The sequence below is a fragment of the Ammospiza nelsoni genome, chromosome 9 (assembly GCF_027579445.1).
Source record: "Ammospiza nelsoni isolate bAmmNel1 chromosome 9, bAmmNel1.pri, whole genome shotgun sequence".
NCBI lineage: Eukaryota > Metazoa > Chordata > Aves > Passeriformes > Passerellidae > Ammospiza > Ammospiza nelsoni.
The window spans coordinates 10,942,870-10,964,370 of record NC_080641.1 but is presented as its reverse complement, the minus strand read 5'-3'; positions in this window follow the sequence as shown (position 1 = coordinate 10,964,370).

Here is a 21,501-nt window from a genome sequence, read left to right as displayed (position 1 = left end):
ATGTGATGCCATAGCATTTATACAGAGGAGGGCAAGAAATCCATAGAACAAACCAGAAAATGGTGCCCAGTTTTTCAAGTGAAGGTCTGTGAGTTGTTTAATTTTTAACTTTGATGGACTGAGGCTGGCAAGGGAAATGAGAGACAGCAGGTCTTGCTGGTTGAGGTCATTCAGAGCTCCTCAGTTCCTTCTGCACTGAAGAAAGATCATTAGGTTTGGCTCTGGAGAAGTGAGACTGAGAATTAAAAATGCTCAGAGTCCCTGCCTGAATGAGAGAGAGAAGACAAACGTCTGGGCTCTCTGATCTCTTTCCATATTGCTACCAAGGAACTGATGGGCTGTGCCTGACTTTCTTCTCCCTGACTAGAAAGGTCATTTTCTAGGATCATTTTCTGTACCCTGTTTTTTGAAAAGACAAGTGTCTGCTAAGAAAGGTAGGAGCCTCCCCTGAAATGGAAAATGTAAAGCCTCCCCTCTGAATTATTATAATTTTGAAATTAAGGGGATCTCAGCCCATTTTTATGGGAATAGGAATAACAGTTCTGTACTAGAAAAAAAAATATGGGAATAGGAATAACAGTTCTGTACTAGAAAAATTAAAAATACAAATGAATAGTACAAACAAATACTGTCAGAGTCAGAGCAGGAGCTGACCACTGTGTGTCAGGGAGGTGTCCCAGCCCCATCCCATGGGGGCTCAGCCCTCCTGCAGTGCCAGCTGTGCTTCTACTGGAGCAGGGATCCTGCACAAGGGGGGAGTTTTCCTCTGCAGCTCCAGGGCTGCTGGAGATGGGCCTGGGCTCCCTCTGGCAATGCAGGGCAGCAGAAAGCTGCTCCTCTGGCAATGCAGGGGGCAAAGGCTGCTGTGGGGTCCCAAAGCTCAGATTGGATCCAGGCAGGAATGCTTGGCTCCTCCCCTGGGTGGAGCATCTCCCCATGGGATGGTGGAATTGGATCAGCCATGCAGGGACACTCACTGGCCATGGACAGAAGATAATTAATAATTAATGGACCTGTAATAACAGAGATCTCCTGGAGGGAGGATTGGCTGTGGAAGAGATAAAAGAAAACTTCCCAATGAACAGAAGAGAACTGCCCCACCTGTGACAGATGGGTATTGAATACACACCCAGCTTTACCTTTCAACCTGAGACACCTGTGCCCTGTGACCCAAAGCTCCGCCTGCAGAAGTTTTTCTGGACTTCTGTGTGGAAGCTCTGAGGATTGTCATCTTGACAGGGGAGATCAATTCAATATTGAACATGGTGGCAACACAAATTAAGAACCGAGTGACAAAGAAATCACAACTGTGACATCAATATTAGTTTGTTATTTATCTCTTCACCCTTAAGCGTTTCCTGAGGAATATCTTAAATTTCAAAATTTTCATGGTTTTGTCAATGACTGAACACAAATATGCTCATGTGCTCTAGAGGTTTAATATACCTGCCTTTGAAGTCACCTATAAACCTTCATTATAGTGAGTATTGATTAGCTGTTCATACACCCATATAGAGCAGACATGATTTGCACTCTGCAAAAGTGTGCAACTAAGCAGTGAGTTTCATTAATTAAAGATTCTTTACCATTGAGAATTATGTTCTTATATTTCTTTTTAATTTTTGAAAGAAAGGTGGAGGATTTATCTCTCCATTCAATTAGAATAGTTTATTTGGTTCCCAGATTGCTATTTCTTGGTGATCTATATTGAACCTATTGCCCATCTTCATCCATTTGATCACAAAAAATGGATCAGCTTATTTCCAGGTGTGATGGAATTTCCAGTTGATAAAATAAAGCTTAAAATAAAGTGAAAGTTTACTTCTCTTCATCTGTTAAAAGCAGTTGTCTAATTAAAAATATAATGAATGGCATGAAGAGGGAAGAGAAAATATTCAGCTCTTCAGTCTCTAACACATAAAGCAGTAAAAGTCTTTGCTTTGCAGTCCAGATATTTCTTTTCTAACTATGAGAACTGAATTAATATATTGGGGAAAAAATAAAAATATAAACAGAAGATTAATTTATGAGCAAAGTTCATGTTTGTTCTTTTATCAGATCATTGGTTTGACTGAAATGTAAATGTACACGGTTGGCTACACTTGGCATTCACTGATACTCTGGCTTGTGACCATTTGCATCTCACTTTTTTGAAAGTATGGAGTGAATAATTAAAAAACTTCTTATGGGCTTTATTTTGTATGGTTTTTTAATTGTATATTCCCATGTAGGTGGATACATATATAAATATGTATATATGTGTGTGTGTGTGTGCATATATACATTTATATAGCTACATACATATATATATATATATATATATATATATATATATATATATCTGTCTATAAAACAAGAATTCCCTCAAATCTGTTATTTACTAGGAGTTCATAGGACATGACATCTCATCTTCAGCTTCATAACACATTTTGCTTTGCCAAAAGCTTTCAATGTGTTCCCTGTCTAAGTACCAGAACACTTTTTGGCAGTAGAAATTGGGATGAAACACTGAAGTGGTCGTGGCATATGATAATCCTCCAACTGTTCACAAATGTATTTTCAAAGCAGCTTCTGCTGGACTAACAGCTCAGGAGGGAAGAGCTGTAGGGCACACAGTCATACAGCAGCAACTAATGATGAGTAGGGATGGACAGGCTGAATTTGGGATGGATGAAGGTGTAAAAAATGTAGTCAACCACTTTTCCAAATTACACCTTCTTTTTAAAATCCTTATTAACAGGAAAGGTAGTGGAAAACTGGAGGAAAAAAGGAAAATGAAAATGTTATGGTTATTTTTAGTCTCCTTAATCATTAGCTGCTCCAGTCATTGAAAATTCAAATCCTTGCCTACACAAATACTTCAGGAATGCTGTCCATGGAAAGCCTAAGTCACATATATTAACTAGGCTGTTTGGGTCTTCTGCTCATGAATTTTTTTTTCATGGGACATTAAAATTCATATTTTTACAAGTAATGTCTGCTCAGACAAGTTAATTTAATTATTTCATGTAGTCACCCCTTTTTTTATAGAAAATCCCAGTTAGTCAAAACTGCAACAAACATATCTGACCAATGCTGAACTAATTTTATGGGCAGTGGAGCAAAATGTAAATTGGTTAAGTGAGGAGATATGGGACTCCTGTGAGTCAAGTTTTCTTTGATATATCATTTGAAAACAGTAAATGTTGCTTCTTTTTAAACCCTTGGTTTCTGAAACCCAAAGTGGGTATTTGAAGGACGTGAAGGTTTAATATTTTTTGTTTAGTTATGTAATTTGGCTCAGCAAATACTAAGTTTATTGATTATTTAATGGCATGTGCTCTCTACTAACCATCTAAACAGAGATCTTTTCCATCCCAGATGGAAGTGGATGCGCATATCTATGATCTATACTATAAGATTTAAGTAGGATTGAAATTTACACCAATTTCCAGATTTCAGACTAAAATTCCCATGTATAGTTCCTATTAAAGGATGTCTCCCCATTCTAAGAACTTTAGACTTAAAATTTTCCAGCAGATTATGTCTAATTAAGTTGCTATTCTTCTAGATGAATGTCTCCTGAATAAATAATATACCATGTTCAAATGTGCTTTCTCTTTAAATTGTAAGTGTAGGTGTGAGTGTCATATTATAACAAAAGCATTGCTTTCCATGCAGCCTAAATTCTCCTCTCCTTCCTGGGCTCCATAAGTAAGCAGCTGGCTGAGGCCACAAGAGACTTTTTACCTGTTTGGGAAGATTTTGCACTTGTCAGGGTGTTCTGTAAAATGTCTGCAGTATTTGCACTGTGCATTTTACATTTAAATGTCTCTGCTAAAAGGTGTGATCACACTTGCAATTATCTTCTCTACCTTCCTGAGCACACCTGCCCTGCCAACCTTTAGAAATGTCACACTCTGAAACAAGTAATGCAGAACATTTAGGATGATTCCTTTGTTATGAGACAGTATGTATTTGTTATTGGGAATATTGGACTGGGGTTTTTTTTCCTAGTTTTATAATGTTAAAATCATTTACATCCCTAATAGGCACCAGTAATAGAAATATCTCTTCTCAGACAGGGAGCCCAAACTGTGGCTAATACAGCCAGTCACACAAGGATTAATTTTTAGGGTGTCATAAAATTGCAAGGAAACAACTGGTCTTGCATTCATGAAGACATTTTCTCCATCTTTAGTGATTTTGGTGTCTGAAAGTGTGGGATCTCTTGAATGCATCATATATGAGGACTGGGGAGCTTTCTACCTTTGAAATTTCTGAGGTCAACTAAACAATCACAGGTTCAGTTTCTTTATTGATTGTTACAACATGAACACATTGGGTCTGCCTCTTTAAAGCTATGAATTTTGTTATTTTGATCTTTTAGCTATGTCCCTTTATACACCCAAAACCCTCCAGCAAACAGGTTGTAGAAGGGAAACCTGCAAAGACTTGCTTTAAAATGTGCTATATTCTGTTAGCTTTTCTTAAATAAGTCCAGCTCCTAGAACGACAGGTTTTCTTTATCCTTTTAAAGTGCTCATTAAATGGAAAGCACAATTATAGCTGATTATTTACAACCATCAGCACCAGTTCATCTCAGCTTTCTCACGATCTCATTAGGATCCCTGAATTCTTTGCAACTCTAGATAATAATATATATAAAAGATATTCGTTCATTTAGAAGCCTACTACCTTCATCAGTCTTTATTCAAAGAGTTTGATGTGTTTAAAGGGAACTGTCAGCTGTGCCAACCATACAGATTTTGTTATTTTCTTTTCCCCTATTTCTAACAAAGTTTAAAACAGTGAACATTGAACAAGTTGGAAGATTGAAGCAAGCTTATTATATTTTGAGCATTTTATCTGGAGTTTTGTGCAGGTTTTATACAGACAATGAAATTCAATACAACCATGATCATGTTAGATACTGTCAAAGGAACAAAATCTGTCTGAATAAATGGAATTTCTGTAGTCCACCTGCACTCCAGTAGTACCTTGTTGAAAAAATAGATGGAATATTTGGTTGCAGAAAAGGTCACCATGTGTCAAATTATAATCTAACCCCAGAAAAAATAGGGATCCCTTTAGGGTTTGAGTGAAAAATTGTCATATTGGGAACAATGCTTGATAATTTGCTTCAGCATAATGCTAATACTAATGCTAATAATAACATTAATACATACAACTACTAATTATAAATTATATAATTATAAAAGAAATAGAGGTATGGAACACACAGAAGTACCCATTTGGGACATGGAGAAATGGCTGTGGAATTTGCCTTTATCTGGATATAACACAGAAAAATATTTTAAAATTTTGTAAGGGGAAAATGTTATATTGAGGAAGTGGCTGGAAAGGGAATCATCAGACACTGCCTTTAATGACCTCAAGAGGATAACAGCATGTCAAACACAGAAAAATACAATATTTTTGCCTCATGAAGCTATTTATGACTGCAGAAATATATTTTATGTTGCCATTGTTGTAGAAGGAAAGTCATTAAGGCAACACAGCTACACAGAAGGTGCCAAGTGAAAAGCTGCTGCTTGCAATTACCAGCTCCATAAAAGCACTGGCCCACATTCCTTGCCCTTGCCAGTTTGAAGCAGCTGAAGCAGAAAGAAGGAAAAAACAGAATGGGAGATATGCTTTTTGTACAGTCTATGTGTTTTTGTAACATTTGTGTGCATATATATTTATTTACTTACACCTCTACATCCACACACAGATACAATTTCTATGTGTAAGAAAAGTTTCAATAAAAACATCTTCTACCTCAGAACTGACATAAGATTTAATTTCTGAAAGCATCTTCCTGATACATTGTGTAGCAGGGAAGAAATGTCATTATTTTGCCCACACACCATTTGGATTTTGAGTGAATTTATCATAATGCCCCTATACTGACAAAACTGATAAACATTTAACTTGCTTCTTCTAAGATAACATAAACAAGTGTTTAGCTTGCATTTACAGTAATAAATAAATAATTTCTATTACCTTAAATATCATAAATAAAATAAAATAAAATAAAATAAAATAAAATAAAATAAAATTCTGGAGCTTGGTTCTGGCCTGCCAAATTAATGATAAGTGGCTCTGGATGACCAGTTTTTTCACCTCCAAAACAGAGATTATCCATCAGAAGTTGCACCATTTTCATTGCCAGAGACTAACCCAAAAACCACCTTAAATTCTATTTCTATTTCTTCGAAGGAAAATTTCTATAGCTCTTTTTGGAATGTGACAGGGAAATGTGTCTTTGTTAAAGGTTTATAACTATACAGAGAACCTTTAATGCACAGAAGGATTACTTGGGAGGAAGATAAGGAGGGAGTAATCAGCTGTAATAACTCCACTACTGTGTTTTTCTTACTTATTCCTCCTTTGCACAAGTTATTCCAATTCCGTTTTGCTTGCAGCCAGTATTGGAGCATCTGCTCTTTTTCCTGCTTTGCATTATTTGTCTGCTACTCTAAAATTTATGCAGTTTTTTTTCCTAGAGGTACAAGTTGGAAATGTTTTACTGGCAGTTGGTCCTGATGCTTAACCTGTCCATTCCTTGCCATTTTTTAATCTTATTTCCCATTTTATTCTCAATATCTCTACTAAATTTCAGTAGGAGACAAAAAATAATTCCTGTAGTTAGTCTTTCTGCCTCACACTTATTTTCTGTTCCATTTATCTTGTGTGTAACACAGGAGGGAGCTCTGAGTGGGAAGATTTCCTGCTTTATATTCATTAATGCCACTGTCATCAGTGGTAATTTTCTGCAGAAACTCAAGGACTTCACTTTTTGGAGTTACACACAAATGACTTTCCATCCATGACAGAATGAAGGTCAGGGAAAGACATTGGCAGTGCAGTGGCTGAAGGATGGCTTCAATTTTCCAGAGCTGTTGCCACGAGTGGTGGCTACTTGGCCAACGCCTGACAGACCTAATGGATGTGGAAAACAAATGGTTCTTTCCTTGTTTCTGTTTTCCCAACAGGACAGAGCAGGAGCTCATTGCAGAGGCAGAGTGGAAAGGTCACTTGTGCTGCAGTTGCTGTCAGAAGTGCTGTCAAAGCTGAGATGTTTCTCTGAGCACTAACACTGAGGGTTGACAGCACGAGCTGCAGCCTGACAGTGCAGCACCAAACCTCTGTGTAGCTGTTCTTACTCCATCTCCTCACCAGGAGCACGGATCTGATCATGGCTCATCAGCTGAGGGGCAAGAGGCAGATGGGAAGCACCCATACATGAAATTGGGGGGCTCGGGCTTGGGACGCTAGTCTACCACCTCCCCGTGCCCTTAATAAAGCACGGCACAAAACTTGAAACTTATCCGAGTTTTGTGTCATTTATCTATCAAGCAACATCTCTGTGGTTGGCCATTAATTAGAAACAACCACATGAGACCAATCACAGATCCACCTGTTGCATTCCACAGCAGCAGATAACCATTGTTTACATTTTGTTCCTGTGGCCTCTCAGCTTCTCAGGAGAAAAAATCCTAAGGAAAGGATTTTTCAGAAAACATGTCTGTGACACCTTCACTCTGAATTGTGCTGCTTAGGGCTGCTGGGAAATCACAGAATCATGTAATTATTGAGGTTGGGAGGAACTCCAAAGATGAGCATCAGTGCCTGCACATTTGGCACTGCCGTGTGTGACACTCTGCCTCTTGCATTTTGTGTTTCACAGAAGAAATAGGCACAACATAAAAGGTGCTAGGCCTTTGGATAAACATGTTACCCAGCAGGGCATGGCAAAATTACTTTGTATTCAGTTCTTATTTCTCCCAATTCCACCTTGGCCACTAACAGCTACATACAGGTTAACAAGGGGTCCCTGCTGGGAGTGATCTTGTGGGAGGAAACTTAAGCTGATCCTGAGAAAACTGGGTAGTGGCTTTGCTATAAAGTGTCATAAAACCGACGGCATTGTTGTGAAAGGCAAGCTTTTGGTACAGTTCATTTTCAGCCCTACAACACATTCCTGTGTGATAGTACGGGAAAATCTGCTTTGATATTTGAATATTTGTGCTAGTCTTAGAAATACTTCAGTTATTGTCATAGAGTGCCACAATTGGGTTGGAAGGGACCTAAAAGTCCATCCAGTGTCACTCTTTGCCATGAGCAGGGTCACCTCCAACTGTCCCAGGTTGCTCCAAACCTCATCAACCTGGCCTTGGACACTGCCAGGGATCCAGGGGCAGCCACAGCTTCTCTGGGCACCCTGTGCCAGGGCCTCCCCACCCTCCCAGGAATAATTCCTTCCCAAAATCCCATTTATCCCTGGACCTCCTTCAGCTTGAGGCCATTCCCCGCTTGTCCTGTCATTCCATTCCATCAATTCCTATTTCCAAAGTCCTTTTCCAGGTCTCTTGGAGCCCTTCAGGTATGATTCTTCTCCCACCTCAGGCAGGTTTCCATGCCTCATAGTGTTCATTAAGCTGGGGAGAAAACACAGGCTCCAGATCTGGAGACATTGTCTCAAGGAAAAGAACAACAATATGGGGGGGGTTCTGGGGTGTCTTTTTGTTTTTTGGGTTTTTTTGGGTTTTTTTTTTTTTGTTTTTTTTTTTTTTTTTTTTTTTTGTTTTGCTTTGTTTTGTTTTGTTTGTTTTGGTTTGTTTTTTTTTTTTATCCTTTGTTTGGTTTGGTTTTGGTTTGTGGTTTTGGTGGTTTTTTTGGTTTGTTGGTTTTTTGTGCACAAATAGCTCGTGATCGCCAGTTTTGGCTGGACAAGGTCTCCTATGGAGCTACTACAGTGACACTGAGGACCACATGGGCTGTTTTTCAAGACGTGGACTAGTGCTGATTTTTAGCTTACATCCAAACTCACCTTTCTGCAATCATAAATCTTGGATCAATTTTAATGATTCCGGTAAATTGGTTAATCATTCTTTGACAGGAAAATTGACTGCTCCCTTTTATAATTCCAGCATGTTCTCACTCCAGCTATTGCCACATATCATGTGTAATTTTCTATAATATTTTCTACAACTTCTTAAATATGAAATATTTAAGACTTTTTGAAAGTATCATATCAAAGTATCATAGAATCATTTATGTTGGAAAAGACTTGCAAAATCCATTAATCCAACTGTTAATCTAATACTTCCTAGTCTACCATTTGAACCATGTTCTCCTTGTTTTACTCCATTAGAAATATTTTTAAATATCCTGTTCCAACTATGATGCAGTCTGCAACTATTCTCTAGAGGTAAGAACATTGCTCTGTATGCAGTGGAAGAAAAAGCCAATTAAGTCTCCAATGAACACAGCCCAATGCATTTTTCTATAGGATTTCATGTGAAAAAAGGTTAATTTTTAAAGGAATTCAGTGATTAATTAGCTGGGTAGTTTACTGCATGACTCTCTGGCATTTTCCTTCTAAATCCAGCCTAAAATGGATCTTAGCACCATGACTAAACATTTCACCTGATAACTTCTTAAGAGCTTCACAGAAGTTAAATATAATTTTAGCAGAAAACTAGTAAATATAATGCATTTTTAGTAAATATAATTTCAAAGTCTCTGAAGTCCTAGGAAATATGTGTAGGGAGTCAGAACAGACCTGGCACCTGGGGATAAAAAATTAAAATACGAAAAAAATATATTTTGCATCCATGAGAACACTCAGGAATCATTTCCTCTTACAACTGTTTTAACCCACAGAAAAACAAGGATATTTCTCCTCTCAAGTGTATCTATGCTTTGCAAAATGTCTAGAATTATCTGAGGAATGATTGATTTGATATCATTGGAAAGCACAAATATTTCACTTATGATAATTTGTTATTTCCTAATCAACTGATTCAAATGAAAATGTTGTATAATTCTTTCAGATTTATTACTGGTAAAATTTCATTAATTGGATTTGTTTGATGTGAGCCAAGTTTTGATGGAATCACTCTGTAAGAACAAACCAGGACTACCATGGAATTTTATCTCGCTTACAGTTGCACAATTCCTTTGTCTATTTTTCCATTCCAGTGTCTCCTACTGTGGATATTTCTGGAGCAAACAAGGCAGTGCTATCAACCCTCTGTTATGATTTAATTAATGGACTAGGAGCAACCTCGTTCCACTTAGGAACATGTTGTTAGAATTTTAATTTTCAGTCAGGCTTGTGTGTGTGTGTGGTTTGTTAAATAGTTTGAGTTTTATTTTGTTTTTCAAAGTAGAAGGGTGTGGGAAGGGTCATTCTGTGGCACAAAGCAGCCATGGATAAGATGGATGAGAGAACTACCAATGGCCAGCAGTTGGAGCCCAGATTAAAACATCACAGAGAAAGGATCAAACAAATGGAAGAAAAATGGGTTGAAATGGAAAAAAAAAATGGAAGAAGTTGGGTTGAGAGTACTATCTGAAGTGAGAAAAAGGGAGTTTCTGCTGAGGTAACCTTTTGTAACCACTAAAGAAAGACTAAAAAAAAAAAAAACATTTTAGTTAAAAACACTAAAATCAACTTGCCTGACTTCTCCAAGTATTAACTGCTGAAAGAAGCAATGTCCAGTGTTTAATCCTTGTCCCAAGACAGGGGAATCCTGTGAAAAGACCATAAATTAAGGAAATAACTCTAAATTGGCATTGCATTAAAGAATTAACTGATCTCTACTTCTGAAGTTTCTGCTTTGCACAATAAGTGGCCGCAAAATTACTTCACATGTGAAAATCTTATTCACTTCAGTAAATGTCATGCTCTTAATACAGTCACTTTTCAAATACTATTATATCATACAATGTTACAGAAAATAATAAGGCTGTTTTATAATTAGAACTATGAAGGATCACAATCTCAGATTACTCATTTGCTTGAACATTTCTTTACCACCAACTGTCTGTGCGACATTTGAATGTCACAAAGCTCCTGTTATTAATATTTGCCCAGTAGTGTGCAATAATAGTTTGTACATTTGCAATGAGCTCTTCTGAGATCCCATGTAAGCCCCAGATATGCTCAGCTCCCTGCAGAGTCAGGCATTGTCCTTAGGGCTGGATAAACAGCTCCAGGGAAGGGGTAGGTTCAGCTTTTTAGGGTGAAGAGAACCAGGTATAAATGAGCTGAAAGAAATACATAAAAAGTCCCAAGAATAGAGGTAATGAAATGAAAGACAAAGTCTCAGATGTCACAAGGTAATACATCCCCACTAATTTCCTCCAGACCCACAAAGTGAAGGAACCAGGTTTAAATAGGGAAGGGGATGGGCAACTTGTTAGTCACCATCCTTTGGTTTTACAGCTTGATGCTCTTAGGCCTAAAAGAGCTGGGCTTTAGGAAAAGTGGTGGAAAATTATCCTACATGGGTATAATGCATATGTGCCTAAAGAGATGTTTCAGTCTCTGTTTCATGTTCTAGTGCGTAGAGATCATTGCTACACAGAATCATAGAATTACAGAATATTCTGACTTGGAAGAAACTCACAAGTATCATCAAAGTCCAACTCCTGGCCCTCCTTAACATACTACAAGTGGGCTCTTTTTGACTCTTCAGTTCTCACCCGGTGGAGTATTTTTGGTCTTGATTTTTTTCTCTTGGATTTCTTATTTTGTATTTTTATTTTTAATTGAGGTTTTACAGGATTTGACAACCCCAGGCTCTAAAGTGACATTATTGTTCAAAATAAGGAAAAGCAATAGATTGATTTATGCAACTGAATATATTCCAGGATATAATTGTTTTTAAAATTTATTAGTAGTTTTTTTGCAGCATAAAAAGTCCTCTTCTGTATTAACTATTAACAAGATACTGGAAAACTTTGTGTTAATTCAGGAAATGTTAAGACGACACCTGCCATGCTTCTACTGTGAATTCTTATAACTTTTACAAACACCACCAGAAATCTAGAAAAAAGTGATTTTTCACTAATGTTTTTTCTTTAACAAGAAGGTCCTAAGGCTTGTTCACTAAGTGCAGGATCTGGATGTAAAACTTGTGCAATTTGTCACAGCTTGTACCTACATGCATGACAAATTTACTGTTCCAAATACGATAAATATCTCTAAGCAGTAGTAAGAAGTGAACAAAAGAAATATTTTCTATAAATCATCCATTTAAAAACAAACACATCTTTTTCCTTCTGTGTATCTTGCTAAAAAGAGCAACAATAATTCATTAAACATTTTAAGCCAAAGAATGTTTTCCCTTGTGGACATTAGCTCTTTTTAATATTTTGCTACAAACATGTATTAATTTCAGATTAACACTCACATAGGATCTTATTTTATTTCCAAGAAATAGATTAAAATGGTAGAGGGTGGTATTGGTAGTGTTCTATGCAGGGCCAAAAGTTGGACTCTGTGGGTCCCTTTCATTTCAAGATATTGTGTGATCCCATGAAAATAATAGTAATAATTGATATCTGAACTGTTTGTTATGTGGAACTCTTTTAGTCTTCAAACATAATGAAATTGGAAAATTAGTGAAACAGAGGGAATGTCATGCCTGCGGTCTTGTGCACCATTTCACATGATGGGAAAACAGTTCCTTTAAAAGAAGCACCAATAGGAAATTTTTTCCTGAAAACTCTTTACTTCAAAGAAGTAAAAATCCCTCATCTCTGGCATGGAAGAATATCTGATAGATTTTTTTGTTCAGACATCACACCAGCCATGGATTTTGTTCAAAGCACAACAGAATTATTCTGAGGACTGAAAGTAATTTAAAAAATTGTTGACCCTCTCAAACTATTAATTGCCAGATGCTAATTCCAGATGTTATATAATTTGTACTTTATCTTTTTGAAATAGCTGCCTTTGAATGAAGATACAAACCAACCAATCTATAAAATGCAAAGTTTCTCAGGTTTTTAAAGTCAGATTTCTAAAGGAATTTATAAAATTTGTTAAGTAGGTCTTTTTCTGATCATCCATTGCTATGTATTTATAAATACTATATAATATGTATCTTTTAATTTAGCATCCTTTCTATCTTTGTCTGGGTTGTTTCCTTTCTTGTTCCAGACAGACATTAGGAATCTCACGCAGCTCCTACTCCTTGTGACAAAGTGCCACTAAAAACCTGCAGGAAATTTTGAGTCTGGATAGGGAACTATTTGCAAGCAAAGTTCTCAGCTGTCTCTTTGCAACCAGAAAATTAAATATTTTCCTTTTGTTTTCAATATTTCATTGTAATTTTGATTTCTGACTTGACTTTTACTTTGTAATTTCAAGTGGTGTTTTTTCTCCCATGAGTATGATGTATTATCTTTTCTTTACACAGTATCCTTTAACTTGCAGATCTCTACTTTGCATTATGTTTTTGTCATTCCTGATGTATTTCACTTTGCTGTAGGCTATGAGGTGGGACTAAAGTCTGTTGGAAAGACTTGCTGTACCATTTTCCACATGGGTATTTCTGTTCAAGCCTGAAGTGATATTTAAATGTCTTCTCTAATTCAAGTTTCATAATCCTTTTTCTGAAGCAGAAAGTTAAATGACATTTTAATGTAGCCCAAAAGTCTAGAGAATTGTCATTATCTTTCGAGGTCCTGAAAGAGAACACGTGCTTGGCAAGAGCAGCTGAAACTGCAGGTTCCCACAGCCTGGACACTGCCTGTCCTTGGGGCCCCCAGCAAAGCAGCTGCTGGCTTTGTCTTTGCACTCCCAGGCTCCTGCTTGCTCCCCTCCCAAATGAGCAATGGCCAGGAGACGTGTGCAGAGCTGCCCGGGCTCCCTGAGCAGGCCTGGCAGCAGCTGCAGCACATGGGGTGGCAGCCCAGCCCTGCCAGGCTGCGAATGGCTTGGTGCTGGCACAGAGGGCAGTGCTGTGGGCTGAAAGGCTCCCTGTTTGCCAGGGTGTGCAAAGGGAAAAGGGAAAATCTTCCTGAGCTCAACCACAGGGACCTGCAGCTCACTGAAGCTGGTGCTGAGCTCCTCCAGCACCAATCTGGTGCTAAGGAGCTGAGTCATGGAATCCCAGAATCCCAGAGTTGTTTGGGGTGGAAAGAACCTCGCAGCCCATCCAGTGCCACCCCTGCCATGAGCAGGGACAACTTCCACTATCCAGTGTCCTCCAAGCCCCATCCAGCCAAGCTTTGGACACTGCCAAGGGGCAGCAACAGTTTCTCTGGGCACCCTGTGCCAGGGCCTGCCCACACTCACAGGGAACAATTCCTTCCCAATAGCCCATCTATACTCACTCTCTGTTTGAAGACATTCCCCCAATCTCTCATAAATGTGTATTTCCTTATCACTTGTAATATCCTCAGTTTCTTCAGTGTCAGGGTTCTGATCTTTGCTAATTCAATAACAGTAATTTACTAATAGAAGTGATTTTTATTGCAGGTCATTATCACAAATATTAACAAGGTTAGATAGCTTAGGGATGAGTGACTGAAACACTTCGTGTCTTTAAATAATTGAATTTTAAGTACAACTTTTGAGGAGATGACCCCCTCTTTTTCCCACATCTTTTATTTTAAATTAAGAACTTTGTTCCATGGCTGCAATGACCCATTTGAAAAACTGTTGTCACACGACAGCAATAATTATGATTTTAACTCTCTATTACAGATTCTTCACATAATATTGTTGCAGTAATGTATTTAATAACTGCCCCAATATAATTCAAAGCTGAGATGTTTTCTCCAAATATAGACAGCTGAATAGCACATTTAATTCCATTTATAAAACCTCTGATCAGCAATTAATGATGGTGTGTTTGGAAAGAATATGCTTAATCATGCTGTTTAAATTTGCATTTTGAGTTTGCAAATCCAGAAGACTACAGACATTCACTAATGACAATTACAGCCTAAAAGGCAGGTTTTGCATTACAAAAAAATTAGTCTAAAGAATGGAAGATAGTATAAAAAGGATCACAAAAGAAAGCTGAAAAACACAACAGCCTTTCTTCTTGATTTTTTGGGGAAATATAAATAATTCTAGATGTCACTTCTCTAGGGGTTTAATTATTACTGACAGACACCAGCAAATGAGGGTTGATTTTGAAAAGTGTTCATTGACAATCCAGGTGGACATCAGGAAATAAGTGAAGCAAAGACCCAAAGCAGTAAATTTCTCTGAAAATTAAAATATCCCTATGGTAGTGTTGTTCACAAATTTGTACTTTATAAAGAAATTATTTTTCAGAATGCTAATCATTCCATAACAGTCCCAATTTTACTTGTTCTTGGATGCACTGGGATCTTAAAACCAGACAAAACCAGACAAAACAAAATAAATAGTTATTTCCTTTTATAGTTTCTTTCTTTGTGGTATATATAATAATAATGCTGTTTCTCTCAGCACTCATCTCCTCAAAACTTGTGTTTTGACGCCTGAAATTTCATTATTTGAAGACATAAAGTGTTTCAGTCACTCATCCCCAGGCTACCTAACCTTGTTCATATTTGTGATAATGTCTTGCAATAAAAATCACCTGTATTAGTAAATTACGGTTATTGAATTAGTAAAGATCACAACCCTGACACCAACGAAAAAACTCCAGAGATGAGCTGTTGGAATACAATTTTATAAGTGGCTGCAACTTTCACATAGTTACAATTTAAACTGGGAAATTATAAGATGAAAGAATGGTGAATATTCCAGTTTAGAAGGGTTGGTTTAGATGGGCAACTGGGAGGAAATACTTTTCTCAGTGAGGTCCCTCCTTACTCAAACCATTCTTGGATTCTGTAGTTGTCTGATGGCACCAGAAAGAAAGAATTCAGGGTTCTTGGGGATATTGATGCTATTTTTATCCTGTGCTATAGACCCTACGATCTTCACTGTTCATAAAATCTTTACAGAATTTATTGTGAACATCTATTGTCAGATGAATTTTTATGTTTGTAATCCCATCTGTTACTCATTTCCCTTGCTGCTAGGATTATTTCCCAGGAATAAGGAGTCTTAGAGTAAATATCTGTCTTCAGAGTCTCAATATCTGCTGGCTTTAGACAACATTTTTTATCTCTGTCACTTTTGCTTTACAGAGACTAAAGAAATTGGCATTTGCAGAGTTTAAAAGAGGTACAGGCACAGAAACACAGTTCAGGCATCATGCAGAAGGCAGGCACAGGTCAGGCTGTCCTGCCAAGAAAGGAGTTCACTGCCAGAGCCTTCAGCAGAACAGCTCTTGGGCAGTAAATTCACGTGCTTTTTACATGCTTTTAAGATTCTATTGGTTTGAAAAGACAGGTGTCTGCTAAGGAAGGCAGGAGCCTCCCCTGAAATGGAAAATATAAACCCCCTCCCTCTGAATTATTATAATTTTGAAATTAAGGGGATCTCAGGCAAAAATATGGGAATAGGAATAACAGTTCTTTATTAGGGAAAAAATTAAAATAAAATTTAAAATGGAGTAGTACAAACCAACACTGCCAGTCAGAGCAGGAGCTGCCCCCTGTGGGTCAGGGTGGTCTCCCAGCCCCACCCCATGGGGGCTCAGCCCTCCTGCAGTGCCAGCTGTGCTTCTGCTGGAGCAGGGATCCTGCACAAGGGGAGAGTTTCCCTCTGCAGCTCCAGGGCTGCTGGAGATGGGCCTGGGCTCCCTCTGGCAATGCAGGGCAGCAGAAAGCTGCTCCTCTGGGAATGCGGTGGGCAAAGACTGCTGTGGGGTCCCAAACCTCAGATTGGATCCAGGTAGGAATGCTTGGCTCCTCCCCTGGGCGGAGCATCTCCCCATGGGATGGTGGAATTGGATCAGCCATGCAGGGACACTCACTGGCCATGGACAGAAGATAATTAGTAAGTAGTGGCCCATGAACAGAAGAGATCTCCTGGAGGGAGGATTGGTTGTGGGAGAGATAAAGAAACCTGCCCAATGAACAGAGGCGAACTGTCCCACCTCTAAAAGATACACACAATACACACCCCCAGCTAACCTAAGTCAAAGATTTAGGCTATTTTTCCTACTGAGGAATCTCCAAAGGAGATTTTCTCCAGCTCTGAGTTAGTTTGCACTCGATGTTGACAAGATATGAAATCAAACGTTAATGTACAGGTAATGAGTGAGAAATTGCATGTTTGCACTAGTGGATTGCTGTTCATTAGCACACTCCAAGCACAAATCCTCATCAATCACTGCATATTCACCACGGCTGCTCTGCTGATTGCCAAATGGATTGCTGTACCAGAGGAAAACCTCATCCTTTATGCCATGGTCATATTTCTGTGCTTAAAGGCTGATCAGGAGGTTTCCTGTCAGACCAGGGGCTTAGAGAGGGAGGGTTTTGTTTGTTTTATTTTTGTGTCTGGCAAATTGCTTGCTGGTTTGAAAATGATATCAAGTTTTGTCTTCATCTTGATAAAGTCTTCCCATTTGAACATTAAGACAAGTTGCAGTTTGTTTACAACTATTTATTCTAAAACCAAGCATTCTGATTCACCATTCTAAGAAGTTTAAACAACAGAAAAAAAGTCTATTTTATTTTTTTTTTCTTGATTTATCTCTGCACTGCTAACATCTTCCTTTTCCAAGGATCAGATGGCTGCTGAATTCCACCTCAACATGGATGCAACTGCGTTTAAAATACCAAGATCATTGTTGACTCACTGTGGACAGATGAAAAAACAAAAATCTGAATGTGACAACAGCCTGATAGCTGGAGAATGGGAAGGAACCTTGCTGTGCCGTAGGCTGATGAGTCAGGAAGGCTGAATCCTGTTTGAACAGGGTTTTATGGCTTACAGTTTTAACAAGATACCAAACAGGCAATTAAAGACATTTGTGAATATTCTAGTTAATGAATATATGTGCCAAAAGTAATCTTTTACATAGTGAAAAATGACCCTATTTCCTGCCAATTTACCATTCTTGTGCGTGTTTCTCTGTGTGTTACACATGCATACGGCTTTCATTTTCAGTATTGTAACACCCATAAGGGGTCTTTTTTGCCCATTGCCATTTAAGAAGCCAAATAAAGAGTATTTATTAAACTCACAGGGTTCTTGTTGCTGTGCATACCTGACTTTACAGACTCTGATGAAGCCAAAACTTGCAACCAATTCTGATATTCACATTAGGCAAGCTATCTTGCTAACAGTGGAATATTTATTTTTGGTTTTTACCCACAAATCCTTACATTTCTGTTTTGATTCACTCAATTTCTGAAGCTGCTTGTGCCATCATGACATATCTTCTATTTAATTAAACTACGTCTTAGGCAGTAGTAACTTTAGGTCGTTTGTATGTGTTTGCATCGTGTTTTTTACTCTGCAGCAGTATTTATGTGGGTGTTATTAAAGGACCTGCTCAGAGAAAGATGCCCCAAGGAGTTCTGAAGAAATGTGTCCATGAGAGCAGGACAAAGACATGGAAAAAGCATAAAAACCATCAGTGATTTTTTTGTTGCTTATTTTTGGGTTTTATTCTGTAGGATTTATTTTGGGGGTGGGGGGTGGGGTTGCATGGATTTTTTTCTCTCTTTTTTTTTTTTTTCTTTTAATATTAACCTGGAATTGGGCAAAATGAAAATGAAGAGTTTTCACTTATAAGTTATTGAACTGTTTGACAGGAGATGCAATCTGGTGTTTGAGTTATATTTAGCCTGTGTCAGTACTGATGGTCTGCATCATCAGAGCATGAGATCCCATGCAAAAGCAGCTCACTCAGGGGACAGGAGGCAGAAGGTGGAGACTGCTTGCAGAACCAGGATCTCTGAATTCCTTATGCCAACTTTGCTCTTTCTTCAAAAAGAAAATAACGTGACTGCAGGCAGCAAAATAAATGAGTGAAGAGAGAAGGAGACAGATGGTAAAGCATTTTTAGTACTAATAATGGGAGCTTCTAGAAATGCCACTTGCTGCGTGAATCACCACCTTCTTACATATATTTGCTTTATTTTAGGGGAAAATAAAGAAACCCTCTGTTTCATACAGTTTAAATCTAAATAATTGTTTTCTGGAGATTAATTCATGAGTGCAGTAGACCTTTCTTTACAGTCCCATACATTTGAAATATCTACTGTGAGAGACCATGAATGATTTCACTGGAATTTTTGTGGATATGGTACATAATCACCTTTGAAGGTGTGGATTTCAGGACTCCACACTGTACAAACACAGTTACCAATGCAAATATTGTTCATGCAAGTATTGCATAGATTCTCTCAGATGTGTGATATGCAGGAATGAAGAAAACACTACTTAGGCAGTCTGAGAAAGGCTTACATCTCATGAATTAATAACTTAGTGAGAAAAAAGACACTTTAAAACCTCTTTCAACCTAAGGAACATTAGAAATTTTGGTAATTTTTTTACAGGGGAGACAGGTGTTTATTTCCTACATTTTAGTTGCAGCCTTTTAAAACTTCATATTTTACTTAGCATATTTTCTCCCAGACGAGAGCACAGAAGGTTTTCCTTAACTGCCAAAATCACAAAGAAAACATGTTTTGTCTATTTTTATTACATATAAAATATATAGATATTTATTTAGACCCCAATTCTTTCTCTGGCATCTATTTGCTTCCGTGTAAATTTATGTATTCTGCATATTCATGTCCACCTTTGGGCCTGTAGCGACAAGACTGGGGCAACTCTTTTGACCCAAAAGAAGGTAAATTTGGATTTGTGTAGAGACCACATTTTTTATTATAACAATGGGGAGGCCCTGGCACAGGGTGCCCAGAGAAGCTGTGGCTGCCCCTGGATCCTTGGAAGTTTCCAAGGCCAGGCTGGATGGAGCTTGGAGCAGGCCTGGGATAGTGGAAGATGTCCCTGCCCGTAGGCAGCTACTGGATTTGGAATGAGATGGTCTTGCAAGTTCCTTTCCAATCCAAAACACTCTTAGATGCTATGATTCCTACATACATTCTGTGGATCTATGTACTTATATAAATTCATCTACTGAATACACGACCAAATATTTGCAATAATTAAAAAAAACCCTAAATCTAAGTTTTGTTAGGTATTTCTGTTGCTCCTTGGGACAGAATCATGCTGCTCAGAATAGGAAGGGAATCTGATTTTAGTAAATTGAATGTGGGCATGCTTTCAAGTAATATAGTTATTAAAATCAATATTTCTTTTCTTCATACATTCTGATAGGCAAAAAGAACCTGAATTCTTAAGGACAACACCAAAGTATAGGAAATACAGAGGAAAAAAAGCTATCTGGAAACCTTCTGATAGAATGTCTCCAACTCATTTTCATAAAAAAGATTTGTTAAGTCTAATTTATTAAACTGTCTGCTCAGATATTCTCAGAGCACCTGAGAAGCTGGGGCTGTTTTGTGAAGATTAAAAGACTCCATTTAATTCTAAAACATTTTTTTCCTCTACTGTGATGCAATCCTTTGAGGAGTGTGGTATTTCCATTTGATGGCTGCAGCAACTCCAGCATCCCAATTACGTAATTGATTTTTACCTGGTTTTGCTCAAGGAGAATCAACTTCTGAACTAATCACTATGAGCTTGCTAAATTGGCAGATGGAATTTGCAGTGCATAATGTATAAGACAGACACTGACATGTTTCTCATAGTTCTAAAAGAGAAAACATGAGTTTGCTTGGTTCTCTGCACGTCCTGAACATCAAGTTTCACCTGAAGATAGACGGAATATCCAGGAACAAGTTACTTGGTATTAAAAGCATTCTCAAGATTTTGAGATTTGACATTGACTCTACACTGGCCCATGGAGATCCTGGAATCAGCTTTGTTATGGGCAGTAGGTTGATGGGAGTAGTTTTATGGAAGTTAGTTCACTGTTGATTCCCGGATTTTGGGTAATTTTAGTGGCTCTGAGTAATGGCTTTTTATTGCTATTTTTTTTTTTTTTTTTTTGAGAGATTTGGTTATTGCTAAGCCTGGACTGGAAGAGGAGTTAGGTCCATACACAATAAACAAAACTCTTGTCATTCAGCAATGAAAAAATGCAGGTTTTAGAAATATGTGGAATAAAATTGGAGCCTGAAGACAGAAACCAAACTCTTCTTAGTAGCAGTGAGGGCAGGATTTTATCCACTGTCTTGATTCTTCTCTATAATGCATCAGCTCATTCTTAGAGATGTTTCCAAACATTCACAGAAGATGATGTCTGGTGTCCTGACAGTATTTGGAGTCATACAAATTCCTGTTCTTTTTTAAATCCAGAGCTAAAAGCATGTTCTACTAAACCTCATGAAACATGGTAATAATAGGAAGTGATACTCTACAGACTCAGAATCCCCTGAGGAGATTTTAGAAAGTTAAGGATACCCACTTTGTAAGTAGTCCTTCCTTTTCTGTAGAAATAATGGAAAGGGCAAAATTTTCCAGGAGGGCAAAAGAGATTCAACAAGCCAACTTCCCAGAAATTCCCCACATAAATCCTTCTTTAATAAGTTCAAAAACAGCATTCCTCGCTTTGGTGAGGCTTTAAAATATCTCCAAACTTGTTCCCATACTCTCTGCATAGTCAATGCTCCAATGTTCAGAGCTGTGGCAAACAAAATGACATCAAAAAAGCAGCAGCAAGCCTTTATAGATGGTTTTTTGACATGAAGCAAATGCAATTCAATGCTGACAAATGCATGGTGTAGGAGCTTGGTTGCCAATAGAATAACAAATAGAAAAAGAATTAAGTCTACCAGCCT